Source organism: Myotis daubentonii, chromosome 3, assembly GCF_963259705.1.
Source record: "Myotis daubentonii chromosome 3, mMyoDau2.1, whole genome shotgun sequence".
In the NCBI taxonomy this organism is placed as follows: domain Eukaryota; kingdom Metazoa; phylum Chordata; class Mammalia; order Chiroptera; family Vespertilionidae; genus Myotis; species Myotis daubentonii.
In genome coordinates this window covers 203,465,563-203,481,620 of record NC_081842.1, presented here as the reverse complement: position 1 = coordinate 203,481,620, position 16,058 = coordinate 203,465,563, and the positions used below count along the sequence as shown (strand labels likewise).

At 41.8% G+C, this 16,058-nt stretch overlaps 1 long non-coding RNA gene across 1 annotated transcript; it reads left to right on the top strand.

Annotated features, from left to right (window-relative positions):
• Positions 1-3,340: 3,340 nt before the first annotated feature.
• Positions 3,341-15,820, top strand: LOC132231483 (uncharacterized). Its single transcript, XR_009452066.1, has 3 exons — positions 3,341-3,910; positions 8,902-9,007; positions 15,552-15,820. It is a non-coding gene; the product is annotated as an uncharacterized LOC132231483 (long non-coding RNA).
• Positions 15,821-16,058: the final 238 nt, after the last annotated feature.

Here is a 16,058-nt window from a genome sequence, read left to right as displayed (position 1 = left end):
CCCACTTCAACTCCTGGTTTCTACCTAGTTCAATGTCAGAGAATCCAAATCTCTTTCTAATCATCTTGCTTCTTTATAATGTGACGTAGGCATATTCTGAATCTGGAGAGGTTGGATGTGTCTGTCCTGGTTAGCATTTACAGTGCATATGCTGACAGTTTGAGGCTGGCTTCCAATAATCTAATCTGTGAATGCTTTTCCTAAGCAAATCTCAACAAATTTCACTTTACTGAAGTTCCAGAGGGAAAAACATGGCCCAGGACTTGTTCATTTAGGGGACATCTTAAATGTAAAAGGTGGTGAATTAATGGTGACTCTTCACTGATAACCAGCCTGGATAATAAGAAGCAAAATAGAAGCAGCCTGGGTTCAAAATCCTAGTTCTATAGGTGCCAGTCTGGGTGATCTTGTGCTAGTTACTTAACTCCTATGTTGCCTCATTTTCCTCATCTATAAAGTAGTGGCAACAATTGTACCACATCTTAGGCCGGTCGTGAGGAATTAATTCATATCAAGAACTTAGAATAGTGCCTGGCTCACACATAGTAAAGGACACATATTATTATTTCTACATGTTGGAAGAGAATTTAAAGGTAAAACAGAAAAAAGATGATTTCTCTGAGGGACTTAACTTTTCTGCCTGCATCTTTACAAGCCTTAATTCATTGAGCCACAGTACTGAAGTTTTGGCTTTATAAGGAAGCAAACATTCAGGAGGCTCAAGAGTCATTTGTGAATGAATGCCCCTCAATCTGGGGCTGGTGAGAAACTGGGCAGAATTGTTATTTAAGAGGGAGAGTAAATGTTAGAAGAATTAGAATCTATAGGGGGATGAGATATTTTTCTCCCTATTGAGGGAAAAATAAAAAACTTTCAGACAAAAATGAGTAAATGTGGCTCCAAGTGAGGGCTGTAGTTACAAATCCTATCAAAAGAACTAAGTGGTCTACAATGGCCAATCTTTTTAAATCTCTGGATTTAAAAAAAAAGTGAAAACATGACTTCCTACTCCCCCCAAAACACCCCAATACCACTTTTTTAGTGTTGGCCATAAAGCAGTTTAGTACAGAATTCTACAAAATGTCAAAGATTCCACATAAACTTATGTTTGGTTATGTTGTGCGGTCTACATTGTAGACTCTAACAGAAGAATTTAGTTTAGGGTGTGTCAAATCGTGTTAAAATACAACACTAAATAAATGCAAAGAGCCCCAGAACAAAGAAAATAATTAAGCTGGTTTAACTGCATTCAACCCACTATGCTAAATCCCGGTAGGGGGGCTCGAATTAAACAACAAATTTGGTTTCTTGGCCTAAATCCTTTTCTTCAAAGGAGAAAATTTTCTTGTAATTCTGATAAGTTTGTTTTCATCTTCATTTCTTCGTCCCTAGAGAAGCTGGGGTGAAAAGAACCTCAGTGACTGAGTTGCATTTTAGGAAGAGAGGGACTGTGAACACTGGAATAGGGTGATTCCTTTTGCAGCTAAAGCTGGACCATCCGAGTCACGGGAGGTGTGTGATTGTTCAATCCCAGAAAAAGGCCAGCTAGTGACACCCCAGATTAAAGATTTTATCTGGCAGTGAATCAAATAAGGCTGCAAGGGGGATAATAAGGTGTAATTATAGCAGTGATGTGCCTGTTTATGGGGTCTGGCAGCAATGGTTGAACACCGCTCTCATTTTGAGAAATTTGTAATTTTGGCAGTAAGAATTCTTGCCTTAAAATTTGTACGAACCCTCACAGTTTAATATTGCAACATCTGGGAAATGTTGAAATGTGGCTGCTATTCTAATTGAACTTTTTCAGGCTCTTCCTATTTTTTTCCCCTCTGTTGGATTCAGAAACAAAAAAAAGTCACCAAGGTTTGCCCTGGCCGGTTTGGCTCAGTGGATAGAGCGTGGGCCTGCGGACCAAAGGATCCGGGTTCGATTCCGGTCAAGGGCACGAACCTGGGTTCCAGGTTCCTCCCCGGTCAGGGCCCGTGCCGGACACAACCAACAGATCTTTCCCGCTCTCTCTCAAGATCAATGGGAAAAAAAAAAAAAATCCTCGGGTGAGGATTTTAAATAAAACTTAAAAAATAATGAAGTGGCAACATTGAAAAGTTCACCAAGGTTTTTTAAGCCACGAACTCGTCAGCTTACAAGCAGATGCACTGCCGTAATAAACTCTCATGACTTAAATCTGTGTACATACGGAGAGGAAAAGAGCCGTAACTTGAAAAACCCAGGCTCCTTCTGTAAGTAGCTCCTTTAAAATCCCTCTCAATCAGTATTTTAATTTCCTTTGAGTCAGCGGTACAACGTGGTGTTGTTCTAGTCTGGGTCCTATCAGCCGACTGCTTCCCCCCAGTCGCTCCCCGTTGTTTTAAAGCAGAAGGGAGGTCACGGGCTGCCGCGAGCGTGGCCAACGCCGGCGGGACCCGCGCACTCCGCTAAAGTAACTGGAAGTTTTCTGACAGGAAACTAGTCAGTTGTTCTAAGTTTCGGCTCCGTTTCCCACGGCCCCAGCGGCGGCAGCGCCCCTGACGCCCCTCTGGGGGCCGGGCTGGGGCGCGGGGGCCTGCGGGCGGCAGGGGGCAGCAGCGGGAACCCGTTGTTCTCCAAGCGGGGGGTGGGGCGGGAACCCCCCCAACCCCCGTTTCCGCGCCCGTTCCCTCCCCCCCCTCACGCCTTCCCTCCCCTCCTCACCGGGAAGAGGGCGGGGGCGCGGAGCCCTCCCCCGGGAAGGGGGGCGTGCGCCTCCCCGCTCCCCTCCCCCGCCGGCCTCCCCTGGCTCCCCTAGGCGGGAGTTTCCAGGAAGAGCTCCGAGCGCGGCCGCACTACCGAGCGCACGGAGACGTCAAGTAGTCCCTCAGAGTGGCCTCGTCAGAGAACCCCCGCTGTCAGGGCTGCCGGAGTTGGACTCCTGAGGAGCTCGGGCATGGCGGCCCGGCCTGCGGAGCTCGGGGAAGAGGTGCGAGCTCTCACCCTCCCTTGGCGGGGAGAGGCGTGGGGGAGGTGAAACGAGTGCCGGCGGAGGGCTCGGGCGCGCCCGGGAGTGCAGCGCCGCGCCGCGCGGCCGAAGCGTTCACAGAGTTAAAGTGGGCGGGAAAACCCGGAGCGGACTCTTCCGGACACGCCCAGGACCTCCCGCTCCTCCTCCGTGGGGGAGGGGGACGAAAAGAGCCCGAGAGAGAAACGTGTTCCCGGTTCCTGCTTCGTAACCCCCCCCCCCTGAAGACACAAGTGGCAGCCCGCCACCTGGAGGGGCGCGCGGCGGGACGCGGTCCCAGCGGGGCGGGGAGGGCGGCCAGGCTCCGCCTCCTCGAACGTCCGCGCCGTCGGTGCTGGGTGCGTGGTCTGAAGCCCGGGCCTGGGAGCTGGGGGGGCGGGCGCGCGCATGCGTGCGGGGGGCGCGCGGTTCCCGCCCCTTCCAGAGCGCGTCCGCTTTCCCCTCCCCCCGTTCCTCCGCTGCCGCCTCCGAGCCTCCCCCGCGCCCAGCCCTCTCTTTTCGAGGGGGAGGGAGCCCGTCTCGCCCATCTACTGACAACCCCTTCACCCCAGCTTCGCCCCGCCTTCCCTGAGCTTCGGAACAAACTCCACAGTGAGAGCTCGGCTTTCACATTCCCGCCTCCGCCTCCTCTCTCCCCTCCCAACCCTAAAGCACTTCCTGCAAACTGCCCTGTTCTCGCTCCTCTCGGCGCCACCTCCCACTTCCCACTAACTAGGTGGCGGCTCTCACGTCGGCGGGGGCCGCGGGTTCTAGTCCTGGACTCTCCCCGCTGGAAGTAGTGGTCGTCTGCCCCATTTTGCGGATGGTGAAGTTAAGGCCCCGAGATCTGACGTGCTTGACTCTAATGGCCCCTCGAGTGGTTCCCAAGTTCGAACGCCCTGACGCTGGGAAGATGGGCCCTCGACCCCCTGAAATGTAAGCAGCCTTGCAGACCAAGTCTCCAGTCTTTCTCTTGGAACCCTCAGTCCTTCAAGCCAAACCGTACCCACCCAGTCAGCGAAAGTCACAGAAACGTGCCCTGGCCGGTATGGTCAGTGGTTAGAGCGTCGGCCTGCGGACGCCTGCGGACGCCTGCGGACTGAAGGGTCCTGGGTTCCATTCTGGTTAGGGCACGTGCCCAGGTTGTGGGCTCCATCCCCAGTAGGGGGCGTGTAGGAGGCTGCCATCAGTGATTCTCTCGTATCATTGATGTTTCTCTCCCTCTCCCTTCTTTTAAATCAATAAAAACATATTTTTAAGAAGTCACAATTTACTCCACATAAACTACATATTGGTTACCTTAGAAGAAGAAGGGCCTTGTGGCTCAGTTGTTTGGAGCCTGGTCTTGATACTAGTTTGATCCCCGATCAGGGCACATGCATGAATCAACCAAAGACTTGGCCAGTGTGGTTCAGTGGTTGATTATCCACCTATGAACTAGGAGGTCACGGTTAGGTTCTGGTCAGGGCACATGCCGGGGTTGCTGGCTCCATCCCCAGTGTGGGGTGTGCAGGAGCCATCCATCAACCAGTGGTTCTCTCATCATTGATGTTTCTATCACCATCTCCCTTCCTCTTTGAAACCAATAAAAATTCTTAAAAAAAAAAAATCAACCTATGAATGCATAAGTAAGTGGGACAACAAATCGATGTTTTTCCCTCTAATCAGTAAGTAAGATTTTAAAAAAAGAAGGGCCAATTGGAGATCTTAGTAAGCTTTTAGAGGTGGTACAGGTGATTTGTTCAATATAAAGTCATTTTTTTAAAGGAAGGTTTATTTCCTTAATTTTTAATTTATTGATTTTAGAAAGGAAAAGAGAGAGAAACATCAATTTGTTGTTCCATGTATTTCTGCATTCATTGGTTGCTCCTTGTATGTTCCCTGACTGGGACTGAATCCTAAATTTGGTGTATCAGGAAGATGCTCTAACCAATTGAGCTTATCTGGCCAGGACCAAAGTCATTTTTTAACATGATATATAATATTTTCTCCTAGGTTTTGTAATTCTCTTATTCCTTTCCCATTCAAGGTTATTCTTTCTGGGTTTTTTTTGTGTGTTTGTTGTTAATCCTTGCCCGAGGATATTTTTCCATTGATTTTTTTAGAGAGAGTGGAAGGAAGGGGGAGAGACAGAGAAAGAAACATTGGTTGCCTCCTGCAGGCACCTGCAACTGAGTTACGTGCCCTTGATGGGAATCGAACCTGGGACCCTCAGTCCATGGGCTGATGTGCTATCTACTGAGCCAAACCTGTTAGGACGATTCTTTACATTTTGAAAACATTTTGGCAGAATTTGTCTCCTTGATTTAAATGTATATTTATTTTAAAAGTTAACTTTGTTGATGATTGGTTATTTATTATTATTATTCTGAATTCCCCAGCTCCCCCCTCCCCCATCCCAAAGTCAATTCTTCCCTGGGCTTCTGCTCTGATTAAAATGATCTGGAGTCTATGAGAGACTTGCAAGAGAAGCCATACAAAATCTTAAAGCACTGACTCCAAACTTTTTGTGTACTTTAAAGCTATAACTGGGAATTAAAGGAAACAGAAGACTTGTGTAATTTCATGTACATCTAGAGAGTCATTATATGAGACTCAAATGTTTTCAGAGTCTTATTCCAAGCATTGTAAATATGGATCTGTTTTGTTTTAAATGACAGTTTTATCATGATTTTCCTCTATTGCACATATTTCTAGATTATTTATTGGGCTGGTGTCTTCTAAGCAGAGATGGTCTGAAGAACCAGTCCAGGTTTGTTACGAGACAGTTATATGCTAAATAGACTGACAGGGTTGCATGCTAACACTTTCTGAACATATGTTCAGTAAATGAATGCCTTCTGTGGGCATAGTACTATGTTAGGTCTTTTGTGGAATATAAAGTTGGACAAGACAGGGCTATTTTTATTTTTAATTTAAAAATATATTTTTTCATTGATTTCAGAGCGGTAGGGAGAGGGAGAGAGAGATGGAAACATCAATGATGAGAGAGAATCATTGATTGGCTACCTCTTGCATGCTGGCCGGGCAACAGGGCTATTTTTAAGAATCGATCTAGTAGTGGAGATAAAACTCTCCATCACAGGCTCAAATCAGTAAAAATTCATTTCCAGATTATTTTATTTCATTTTTTAAATCCTCACCCAAGGTTATGTATTTATTAACTTTAGAGAGGGGGGCAGGGAGAGAGAGAGAAACATCAATCAAAGGCCTCCAGTACATGCCCCAACCGGGTATTGGACCTGGAACCTTTTGGTGTCCAGGAGGACATTCCAACCAATTGAGCCACATCAGCCAGAGCTCAGATTATTTCATTTTTAAAATCACTTAAGTTATATATTATTTGCCCTGGCCAGTTTGGCTCAGTGGATAGAGTGTCGGCCTGTGTACTGAAGCTTCATGGGTTGGATTCTGGTCAAGGGCACATGCCCAGACTGCGGGCTGGATCACCAGTGTGGGGCATGCAGGAGGCAGCTGATCAATGATTCTCTCTCATCATTGATGTTTCTATCTCTCTTTTCTTCTCCCTTCCTCTCTGAATGCTGGGGTCCAACCCCAGCAGGTCCAGGGGTCCCCAAAGGTGTGGACGGAGTCGGCGAAGAAGGAATGACACGGAGACAGTGTTCAGTTGATCAGCAGCCTAGCCAGGATCTCCAGCCAGGATCTCCAGCCAAGTTCTGGTCTGGATCTCCAGAGAGGTTCTGCTTCGGATCTCCAGCCAGGTTCTGTGTCCATGTTCTCTTGCTAGGTTCTCCAGGTTCTCCAGCGAAGTTCTGCCAGTTTCTGTACAGGATCTTTTGCCATGTTCTCTCCAGCGAAGTTCTTCTGTCTCTAGGTAACGTTCTGTGTAGGTTCTGTGCCTAGGTTCTGTCTCTCTTGGTTCTGTCTTCTAAGTTCTGTGTTCTAAGTTCTGTCTCCTAAGTTCTGTGTCTTGCTGTCTTGTTACATCTGTATTTATACCAGTTGATTCAATCCTATCAATCTCTATTACAAAGGTTAGGGCGTTTCTTATCTCCATTCCAGGGAGTAAAGATTATGTAGCTTAAGCATGATTGTTCGTAGTTAAAGTGATTAATTACCCGCCTGGCACTTAGTTGAAGGGTTTTATTCCCTCCCTAACTTCAGGGGAAAATCCCTACCTGGGGAAACAACCTTTCTCAGAGACCTTGGTTAAAACACATAGTGCCAAGAAGGTGAGCAAACATATTAAGAACAGTATGCCATATATGCCAGGTCCCTTGAAAACAGCAAGCATGGACCGGCTCCCGGCATCTGAAGTCAATAAAAAATATTTTTTTAAAAGTTATATATTATTTGAGGTTTCCAAAAATGTTCGTCTGTTCATTATGCCGTTCTCAGGTTCTCAACATGTAGATCAAGAGATGGGAACAATGAATAGTTAAGCATCTCAACAGAAAGGAGCAGGCACAGACAGTGACTTAATGGCGATATGAGTAATGACAAGTCCAATATTGGAAAATAAGATTGTAGGAGTGTCAGGAAAGAGAACTTTAAGGATGTCCAGGTCTTCAGATTTTAAACACTGAAGAAAACTGGGATAGACTTAAGAATTATCTACTGTTTAACTTTACATGAGTGTTCAAAAACATAGCTTTTATTTCAGGAAGGATGAAATAACCTTGCATTTAAATACTTGCCTGCATGCATAGATTTGGTGAGGAGTTTTAAGGAAGATCAGTGGTAGAGAAGTAAAATCTCGTTTGCAGTGGAATTCAAACTTCCTAAAGTAGTAGGAGGGGAGAATCCTTTGATTTAATGTTAGATCAAAAACTCTTACCCACCCACCCCCAAAGAAAATCGCTTACAGCCAAGAGATTAAACATGTATCTTAAATTTAAATACTTTTTGACCAATTTAGAAAGCATTGCATTTAAACTTGATTGTTCAAACTTACCCTTCTACAATGATTTTATAGACGTTAGCTTCATTCAGCTATTCTTAATTGTTTTTGCTTGGCTTCTTCTTCTACTCGGAGAGTTCACTGCAACCTTCAACATTGCTGTTATGTCTTGATCTACAAATTGTTGCCTCTCATGCGGTTGGTGCTTTAAGATAATATAACTAGGTTTTTCAGCTCAATCCTGTTTTATTTCTGACATTTAAATCCAGAAGTTAAGTTGTAAGAACCCAACGAACATGGTCTTTCTTTTTATTTTATTTTATTATTTTTTTAAAAATATATTTTATTGATTTTTTTACAGAGAGGAAGGGAGAGAGATAGAGAGTTAGAAACATCGATGAGAGAGAAACATCGATCAGCTGCCTCCTGCACACCCCCTTCTGGGGATGTGCCCGCAACCCAGGTACATGCCCTTAACCGAAATCGAACCTGGGACCCTTCAGTCCGCAGGCCGACGCTCTATCCGCTGAGCCAAACCAGTTTCGGCGGTCTTTCTTAAGTATAATGAAAAAAATCACATGAGAAAGTGTATTATTTAGTAAATCTAGGGATAATTTTCAGAACTCTCTTATGTGACTGTATTCACATTCATTATAGTCAAACTGCTGTGGTTTATTATCACTGAACTGGGAGAACAATGACACTATCTGATTTCTTTTTTATTTTGTATTTTACAAATACAAAAAGATCAGGGAGAGAGAAACATCAATCGGTGCCTCCTGCAACCGATTGTGCCCTGACTTTTATGTGCCCTATGTGTGTGCCCTGACTGGAAATCGAACTCACTCCAACCAACTGAGTCATACCAGCCAAGAATATCTGATTTCTTAAGGGAAAATCATATTGCATTAAAAACTAGAAAAGTTGACACAACTCATCAGCTTTATAATCATGGAATTCAGGCCTTGTTTTCCCCTTTATTTTCAGTCTCTATGTCATATAGCATAAACAGAGCCTTACATCCAAGCTGGAATTCCTAAGGCTTCTATTTCTTCCGTCATTTTAGAATCCACAATTTGAATAGATGCCCATTAAGTCTTTTCATCACCAAGCCTTCTAAAGATGACTTTTCTGGCCATTGCCTATAGACTCTATTCTTCGTCAGATCCTGGGTAAGTTATTCCTTTTATATGGGTTTCAGTTTCGCTGGACCTATAACCGGTCCAGGCCAGTCTTCAGGGGGCTACTTCTTTGCCTTAGTGCTATAAGACCCTGGATTTTTTAAAAATATTTTTTTATTGATTTCAGAGAGGAAGGGAGGGGGAAGAGAGAGAGAGAGAGAGAGAGAGAGAGAGAGAGAGAGAGAGAGAGAGAGAGAGAGAGAGACAACATCAATGAAGAGAGAGAATAATTGATCGGCTGCCTCCTGCATACCCCACACTGGGGATTAAGCCCTCAACCCTGAATGTGCCCTGACTGGGAATTGAACCATAACCTTCTGGTTCATAGCTCAACCACTGAGTCAGGCAGGACCCTGGATTCCTAAAGCAGTTTTTTTTCTTTTACTCAAATTTGTGTCCTTTCAAATCTTATTTAGTTTTTATACATTGATGAGAGAACTTTTATATTGAGGGATTGAAATTTGGGGCCTGAAAAATGATGTGCTATTAAGGTAGACTTAGAGTCTTAGAGAGGTTAGGGGCACAAGGAGACTATATCAGGGATTCTCAGTCTGGCATCCAGGATAGAAGTCACTGGGTCCATGAAGGCAGATGGGGAAAATTCCATCTTTATTGTCACTAATTCGTAATTAAACTTCCACACTGCCTTTTAGTATAAATATTAGTAACAAAACCACAGCAGGATGAGCAGTACCTTACTTGTGACTGTCAGATAGAAAGCACAGATAATTTCATCACATTGCAGTTGTGGCAGACACACTGAGATAGCTTGCACTCATTTCTAGATCTTGTTATTTAATGTGTTGTTAAACAGATTTATTACTGTAACATAAATTTTTAATGTTTTGGTAACTATTTTGGTATAATAGGTTTTCATTGTAAACCTGTGTAATATCCTCATAATTATTTTGTACATTTAAAAACATTATTCTGAGAGGAAGTTTATAGGCTTCTCCACACTGCTAAATGGGTCCATGGTACAAAAAAAATATTAAGAACCCTGCTTTAATAAAAATAAATACTATTAGCAATGGGTTATAAACCATTGAGGATAAAATAAGAATCTATGAGTCCACACTGATATAAATAAGTAGATGAATCATTATATAAATGTAGGAAAAGTGAAAACCTTTCCTTTTAGTAGGATGACAACTAATGACTACCGATGGAATGATGGAGTAAGAAACTCATTTGTGGTGAGGGTATAGGAGGAATAAATGGTGATGGAAGGAGACTTGAGGTGAACACACAATACAATATACAGATGATATATTATAGAATTGTATACCTGAAACCTATATAATTTTATTAACCAATGTCACCCCAATACATTCAACTTAAAAAAAAGAAAGAAACTGTTAGCATCATGGATGCTAAAACTGGTGGGTGCAAGTTTGCTGAGCAGCAGGATACTTACATGGTGAAGTGTCTTTCCTTAAATTACTTAATACTTACAAAGGGAGAATAATGGAAGAATCTCATTAATCACCAGGTTAACCAAGTCACTGATATTTATTTTTATTTTTTTAAATTCTTTATTAAGGTATTACAAATGTGTCCTCAACTGCTACTGATTTTTGGAGAGAGTGGAAGGCAGGGTGGGGAGAGAGTAACATTGATGTGAAAGAGACGCAGTGATTGATTGCCTCCCACATGTGCCCCTACTGGGTCCAGGATCAAACCTGCAACCCAACCCAGGTACCTGTCCTGGACCAGGAATTGAACCCGAGACCCTTTGGTGCACAGACTGATGCTCTAATGTTTTTACGTTATCTGACAAAATTTAATATGGACTGTGAATTACATAATAAATGAATTACCAATATTAAATGTCCTAATTTTAGTATCTATGCCAGTGATGGCGAACCTATGACACGCGTGTCAGAGGTGACACGCGAACTCATTTTTTGGGTTGATTTTTCTTTGCTAAATGGCATTTAAATATATAAAATAAATATCAAAAATATAAATCTTTGTTTTACTATGGTTGCAAATATCAAAAAATTTCTATATGTGACACGGCACCAGAGTTAAGTTAGGGTTTTTCAAAATGCTGATACGCCGAGCTCGAAAGGTTCGCCATCACTGATCCATGCTATGTGTTTACATGAGAGAATGGCTTTGTTCTTTTTTAAAAATATATTTTTATTGATTTCAGAGAGGAAGAGAGAGATAGAAACATCAATGATGAGAGAGAATCATTGATTGGCTGCCTCCTGCATGCCCCACACTGGGGATCGAGCCCACAACCTGGGCATGTGCCCTTGGCCAGAATTGAAGCCGGGACCCTTCAGTCCGCAGGCCGATGCTCTACTCACTGAGCCAAATCGGCTAGGGCGGCTTTGTTCTTAATAAATAAAACACTGAAGTATTTAGGAGTAAAAGAATATGGTGACTCGAAGTCTCATGGTTCAGAAAAAAATGCACATATTTATACCTATGTAAAGAAAGAATAATAAAGCAAATGGAGCAAAATGTAAATAATTTTGAATTCAGAAAAAGGACTTAGGGGAGACTTCCTTCTACTATGCTTGAAAATTTTTTGTAAGTTTGAAATTATATTGCTTGAGATCATTTGTTCCGCCTCCTTACTTTGACGAGGTGACAATTCAGATTTTGGAAGGTGAAGACTTGTTCAAGGCCACATAACAAGTTAGTGACAGGGTTATGGCCAAACCTCAGATCTCCAGATATGGGTCCTCAAGTAAATCCGTTGTTGTTTGTGTTTGAATGACAAAGGTTGAGCCACTCCTTGTTACTTCTCTTTTTAATGTCTTGGTTCCTTAGAGCTAGTTCCTTCTACTAGAGAACCAGAGTAACAACGGAATGCTTCTTTCAGTTCCTTCATGATTAGGCAAGGATCAATTTGAAGTTTTTGAGCTATATGGTTGGGATATCTCTTTCCTCTTGTAGGTTCAACATTTTTCTTATTGCCAGCTTCTTTCCGTACATGATTGGCTTTCTTTTATATGGTATTATTTGTATTCCCTCTCCCAGAGACTAATGTTGCATTATTGTTTAAACTTCTTCCCATAGGCCACTCCATTTCAAGCTTTCTTCAATATTATCTAAAGAAAATTGTATGTTTTCATTTCTGTGATTCAGTTTCCTTAACTGATGGAAAATGAAGGCATAATACACTGAAAAGAAGGGAATATAGCATCTCAGAATTAGTTTTGAAATAAGGAGATTAATTACAACAATAGATGTGGGGCCGTTTAATAGTTTTACCAGTTACTGAGTAATATCAGCTTTATAAAAAAATTAAATAAAATCTATCATTTTCTATGCCAATCAGTATAAATCAGGTCATTGTTTTCAGTGTGAGATAATGGGAAAAAATTAATTTGAATCATGAAATTGTCATTTTTTGGGGTAACAATTGAATATCAATAATTTCATGTGGCTCAACCTAATAGAAGAAAGCATATTATTAGGTAGTAATGTATTTTCTCTTCTCTTATAGCAATGGTAGAAAAACAGAGATAGTTCATGTGGTATCTGCTTTTGACTCTTCAACTTCTCAGTTTCTTTTCCTATCCTGGCTGTTCTTCTGTCCTGATGCACTTTGTGAGAGTCTTCTAGGCTTCAGGTTCCTCCAACTTTCCATGTTGGCTTCTATTCGCTTCCCATGCCTGGGAGCCTTTCAGCAACTGATAGTCAGTTAGAAATGGAACATCAGAGGCATTTTGTTCAATCTTCTTATACTTCAGATGAGAAAACAGAGGCTAGCATCATAAGCTGATATCTCAGAGGTGCAGCAAGAATGCAGTTATTCTAATTCCCAGTACAGTGAGCAGTCTTTCTATCTCAGCACCCACATTCTATCTGGACCTGATATTTTCTACAGCCCAATTTTAAGGACTTGGGTCAATCTCTCTCTCTTTCCTCCTTTATCTTTTTCTTAGCTCTTACTTCTTCTCAGTCACCTGGCTCTTCCTTATTTCCTCATTTTTGCCTTTTTTCATTCAAGAGCAGCCTTAGCTTGTGCATTCTTTCTCTTTTCATCTATGCCATTGGTGAAATGTGAAGAAATAATTGTATTTTCTGATTTTTACTTCCTGGGGTGATACCATGGGGAAGTAGCTGGGATAATTTTATTTTAAGGTAATGAAAGATACCCTTGTACATTTGTATATCTATTGTACATTATTTTATACTTACAGGATATTTTGAAAATAATTTTTAAAAATATGTTTTTATTGATTTCATAGAGAGAGGGAGGAAAAGGGAGAGATAGAAACATCAATGAAAGAAAATCATCAATTGGTTGCCTGCTGCATGCCCCCTTACTGACGCTTGTGCCTACAACAGGGGTGGGCAAACTTTTTGACTCGATTGCCACAATGGGTTCTTAAACTGGACCGGAGGGCCGGAACAAAAGCATGGATGGAGTGTTTGTGTGAACTAATATAAATTCAAAGTAAACATCATTACATAAAAGGGTATGGTCTTTTTTTTTTTTTTTTTTTTTTTAGTTTTATTCATTTCAAAAGGGCCGGATCCGGCCTGCGGGCTGTAGTTTGCCCATGGCTGGCCTACAACCTGGGCATGTGCCCTGACCAGAATTGAACTAGCAACTTCTTGGTGCACTTGGAGCCATACCAGCCAGGCTGAAAATAATTTAAGAAAAAATAGTGGTTGATAATATTTGTCTTTACAATAAAAACTTTCATAGCCCAATGGGAACATTTGAAAGGAATCAGAATATTATTATTTTTTAATGAATGAGTGATCTTTTGTTAAGCCCCAAAGTGTAGAATCTTGAATTGCCTTTTGATTCTGTTGAAAATATGCCATATATTTTATTCCTAAAATATCGAATGGTTTATTTGAAAAAACCTTTGGGAATCGTGTTCAGGGAAGCAGAGTAAAATATAAAGAAAAAAGATTTAGCATGGGGGAAGTGGAAGATTTCAAGGGAAGGAACAAATCTTTGGGTCCAAAGAATATTCTAACAATTTTAAAAGGACAGAGCAGAGGTAATTGCTTTCTTATACTTTATGTGTTGTTAGTTTTTATCCTCACCAGAGGATATGTTCTTATTTATTTTTAGAGAAGAAGTAAGGGAGAGAGAGAGAAACATTGATGTAAGAGAGAAGCATCAATTGGTTGTCTCCCAAAGGAGTCCTGAACAAAGGGGATTATACCTGCAACCTTTTGGTGTATAGGAAGACACTCCAACCAACTGAGACACCCAGCTAGGGCATACTTTATGTATTTTTTAAAAAATAAATATTTTATTGATTTTTTACAGAGAAGAAGGGAGAGGGATAGAGATATATTTTTATTGATTTCAGAGAGGAAAGAAGAGGGAGAGAGAGATAGAAACATCAATGATGAGAGAGAATCATTGATCAGCTGCCTCCTGCAGGCCCACATTGGGTATTGAGCCTGCAACCCAGGCATATAACTTGACCGGGAATCAAACCATGACCTCCTGGTTCAGAAGTTGACACTCAACCACTGAGTCATGCCTGCGGAGCTTAAGTCTTTTTAAGATAGTTCAGCTAGAGACTCAGTTACTAAGTAGCAAACTTGGGAGTGAATGTTTGCTCTATCAATCTGGGACCTTGAGAAGTATCTCAGGTTTTCTCTACCTTTAAATACTTAGCTGTTGATAAGAAGTTCCCTGTAAACTGCTTATTTTGTCAGTATTTGCATTTTGCTGCCCAGGAATTTGGTTTTGTGCGCTTTTCTTGCTTTGGAACAAATTGGCCTTCTATTGATAGGTGTGCTGTATGTAAGATACTATTTCAGCCTCGAATTTGGATAAGCACTGGCTGATGCATATAAGAGTCAATGAAGCCTTTACTCTTAAAGAGAAAAGATCAGCGTTTGTATTCTCTTCTTTCTACCATGTAGCTCTTCTAGAAATAGTATTTGGGTTTGTTTGTTTCTTTATTTATTTATTCTTTTTTAAAATCTTCACCTAAGGATATTTTCCCATTGATTTTTAGAGAGAATGGGAGAGAAAGGGAAAGACAGAGAGAAGCATTGATGTGAGAGAAACACATCGATTGGTTGCCTCCTGCACAAGCCCTGGGCCCAGGCTGGGGAGGAGCCTGCAACCAAGGTACATGCCCTTGACCAGAATCGAACCCAGGACCCTTTGGTCCACAGGCCGATGCTCTATTCACTGACTCCTTCAGCTGGGGTAAATGGAGTTACTATCAATTATTGTAAATGGGTTTTAGAGACTTAATGATTCTGTCTTAGTAAAGTAACAACCTTTAATTCTCTAATTTTATCAACTATAAATTGCAGTTTTCTCCAGCTATCAATTGTTCCTATATGATAGCTAGAGCTGAAAAGATGTGGTATTTATTTCAGGGTACATTTACAATTATATAGTGAAACTGAGATGTGACAAGTGCATCACCAACTACCTTGTTAAAGGAATCAGTTGCTCATTACTCATGCCTCTATTCTGCAGGTATTTCCTACAAATACCGCAGGAAATACGTTTTTAAGTGTGTCACTTTAACTTATTTTACTAATAGTTATTTTCTTTTATTTGTTGAATTTGCTCCAGGACTCCAGAAAAAAATTAAAAAGAGCCTTAAAGATAGCCGAAACCGGTTTGGCTCAGTGGATAGAGCGTCAGCCTGCGGACTGAAAGGTCCCAGGTTCGATTCCGGTCAAGGGCATGTACCTGGGTTGCGGGCATATCCCCAGTAGGAGATGTGCAGGAGGCAGCTGATCGATGTTTCTCTCTCATCGATGTTTCTAACTCTCTATCTCTCTCCCTTCCTCTCTGTAAAAAATCAATAAAATATATTTAAAAAAAAAAAAGAGCCTTAAAGATAAAGTTTAAAGAACGATTTACCATTAATGACTAGCCTTTCTGATTTCTTCTTGACTACAGAGCTTAGCTGATAAACTTGACTTGGTCAAGAAGCTACCAAGATCTATTCTACTTGTTCAGGGTTTACCAGTTGCTTTAAATTTCTCTCAAATGCCCTAACCTTCATGCACACTTCCTAAAAAGTGGGCCAAGATGGTCTTAATCTCTTCTAGCCATCCATTAACACTCTATACA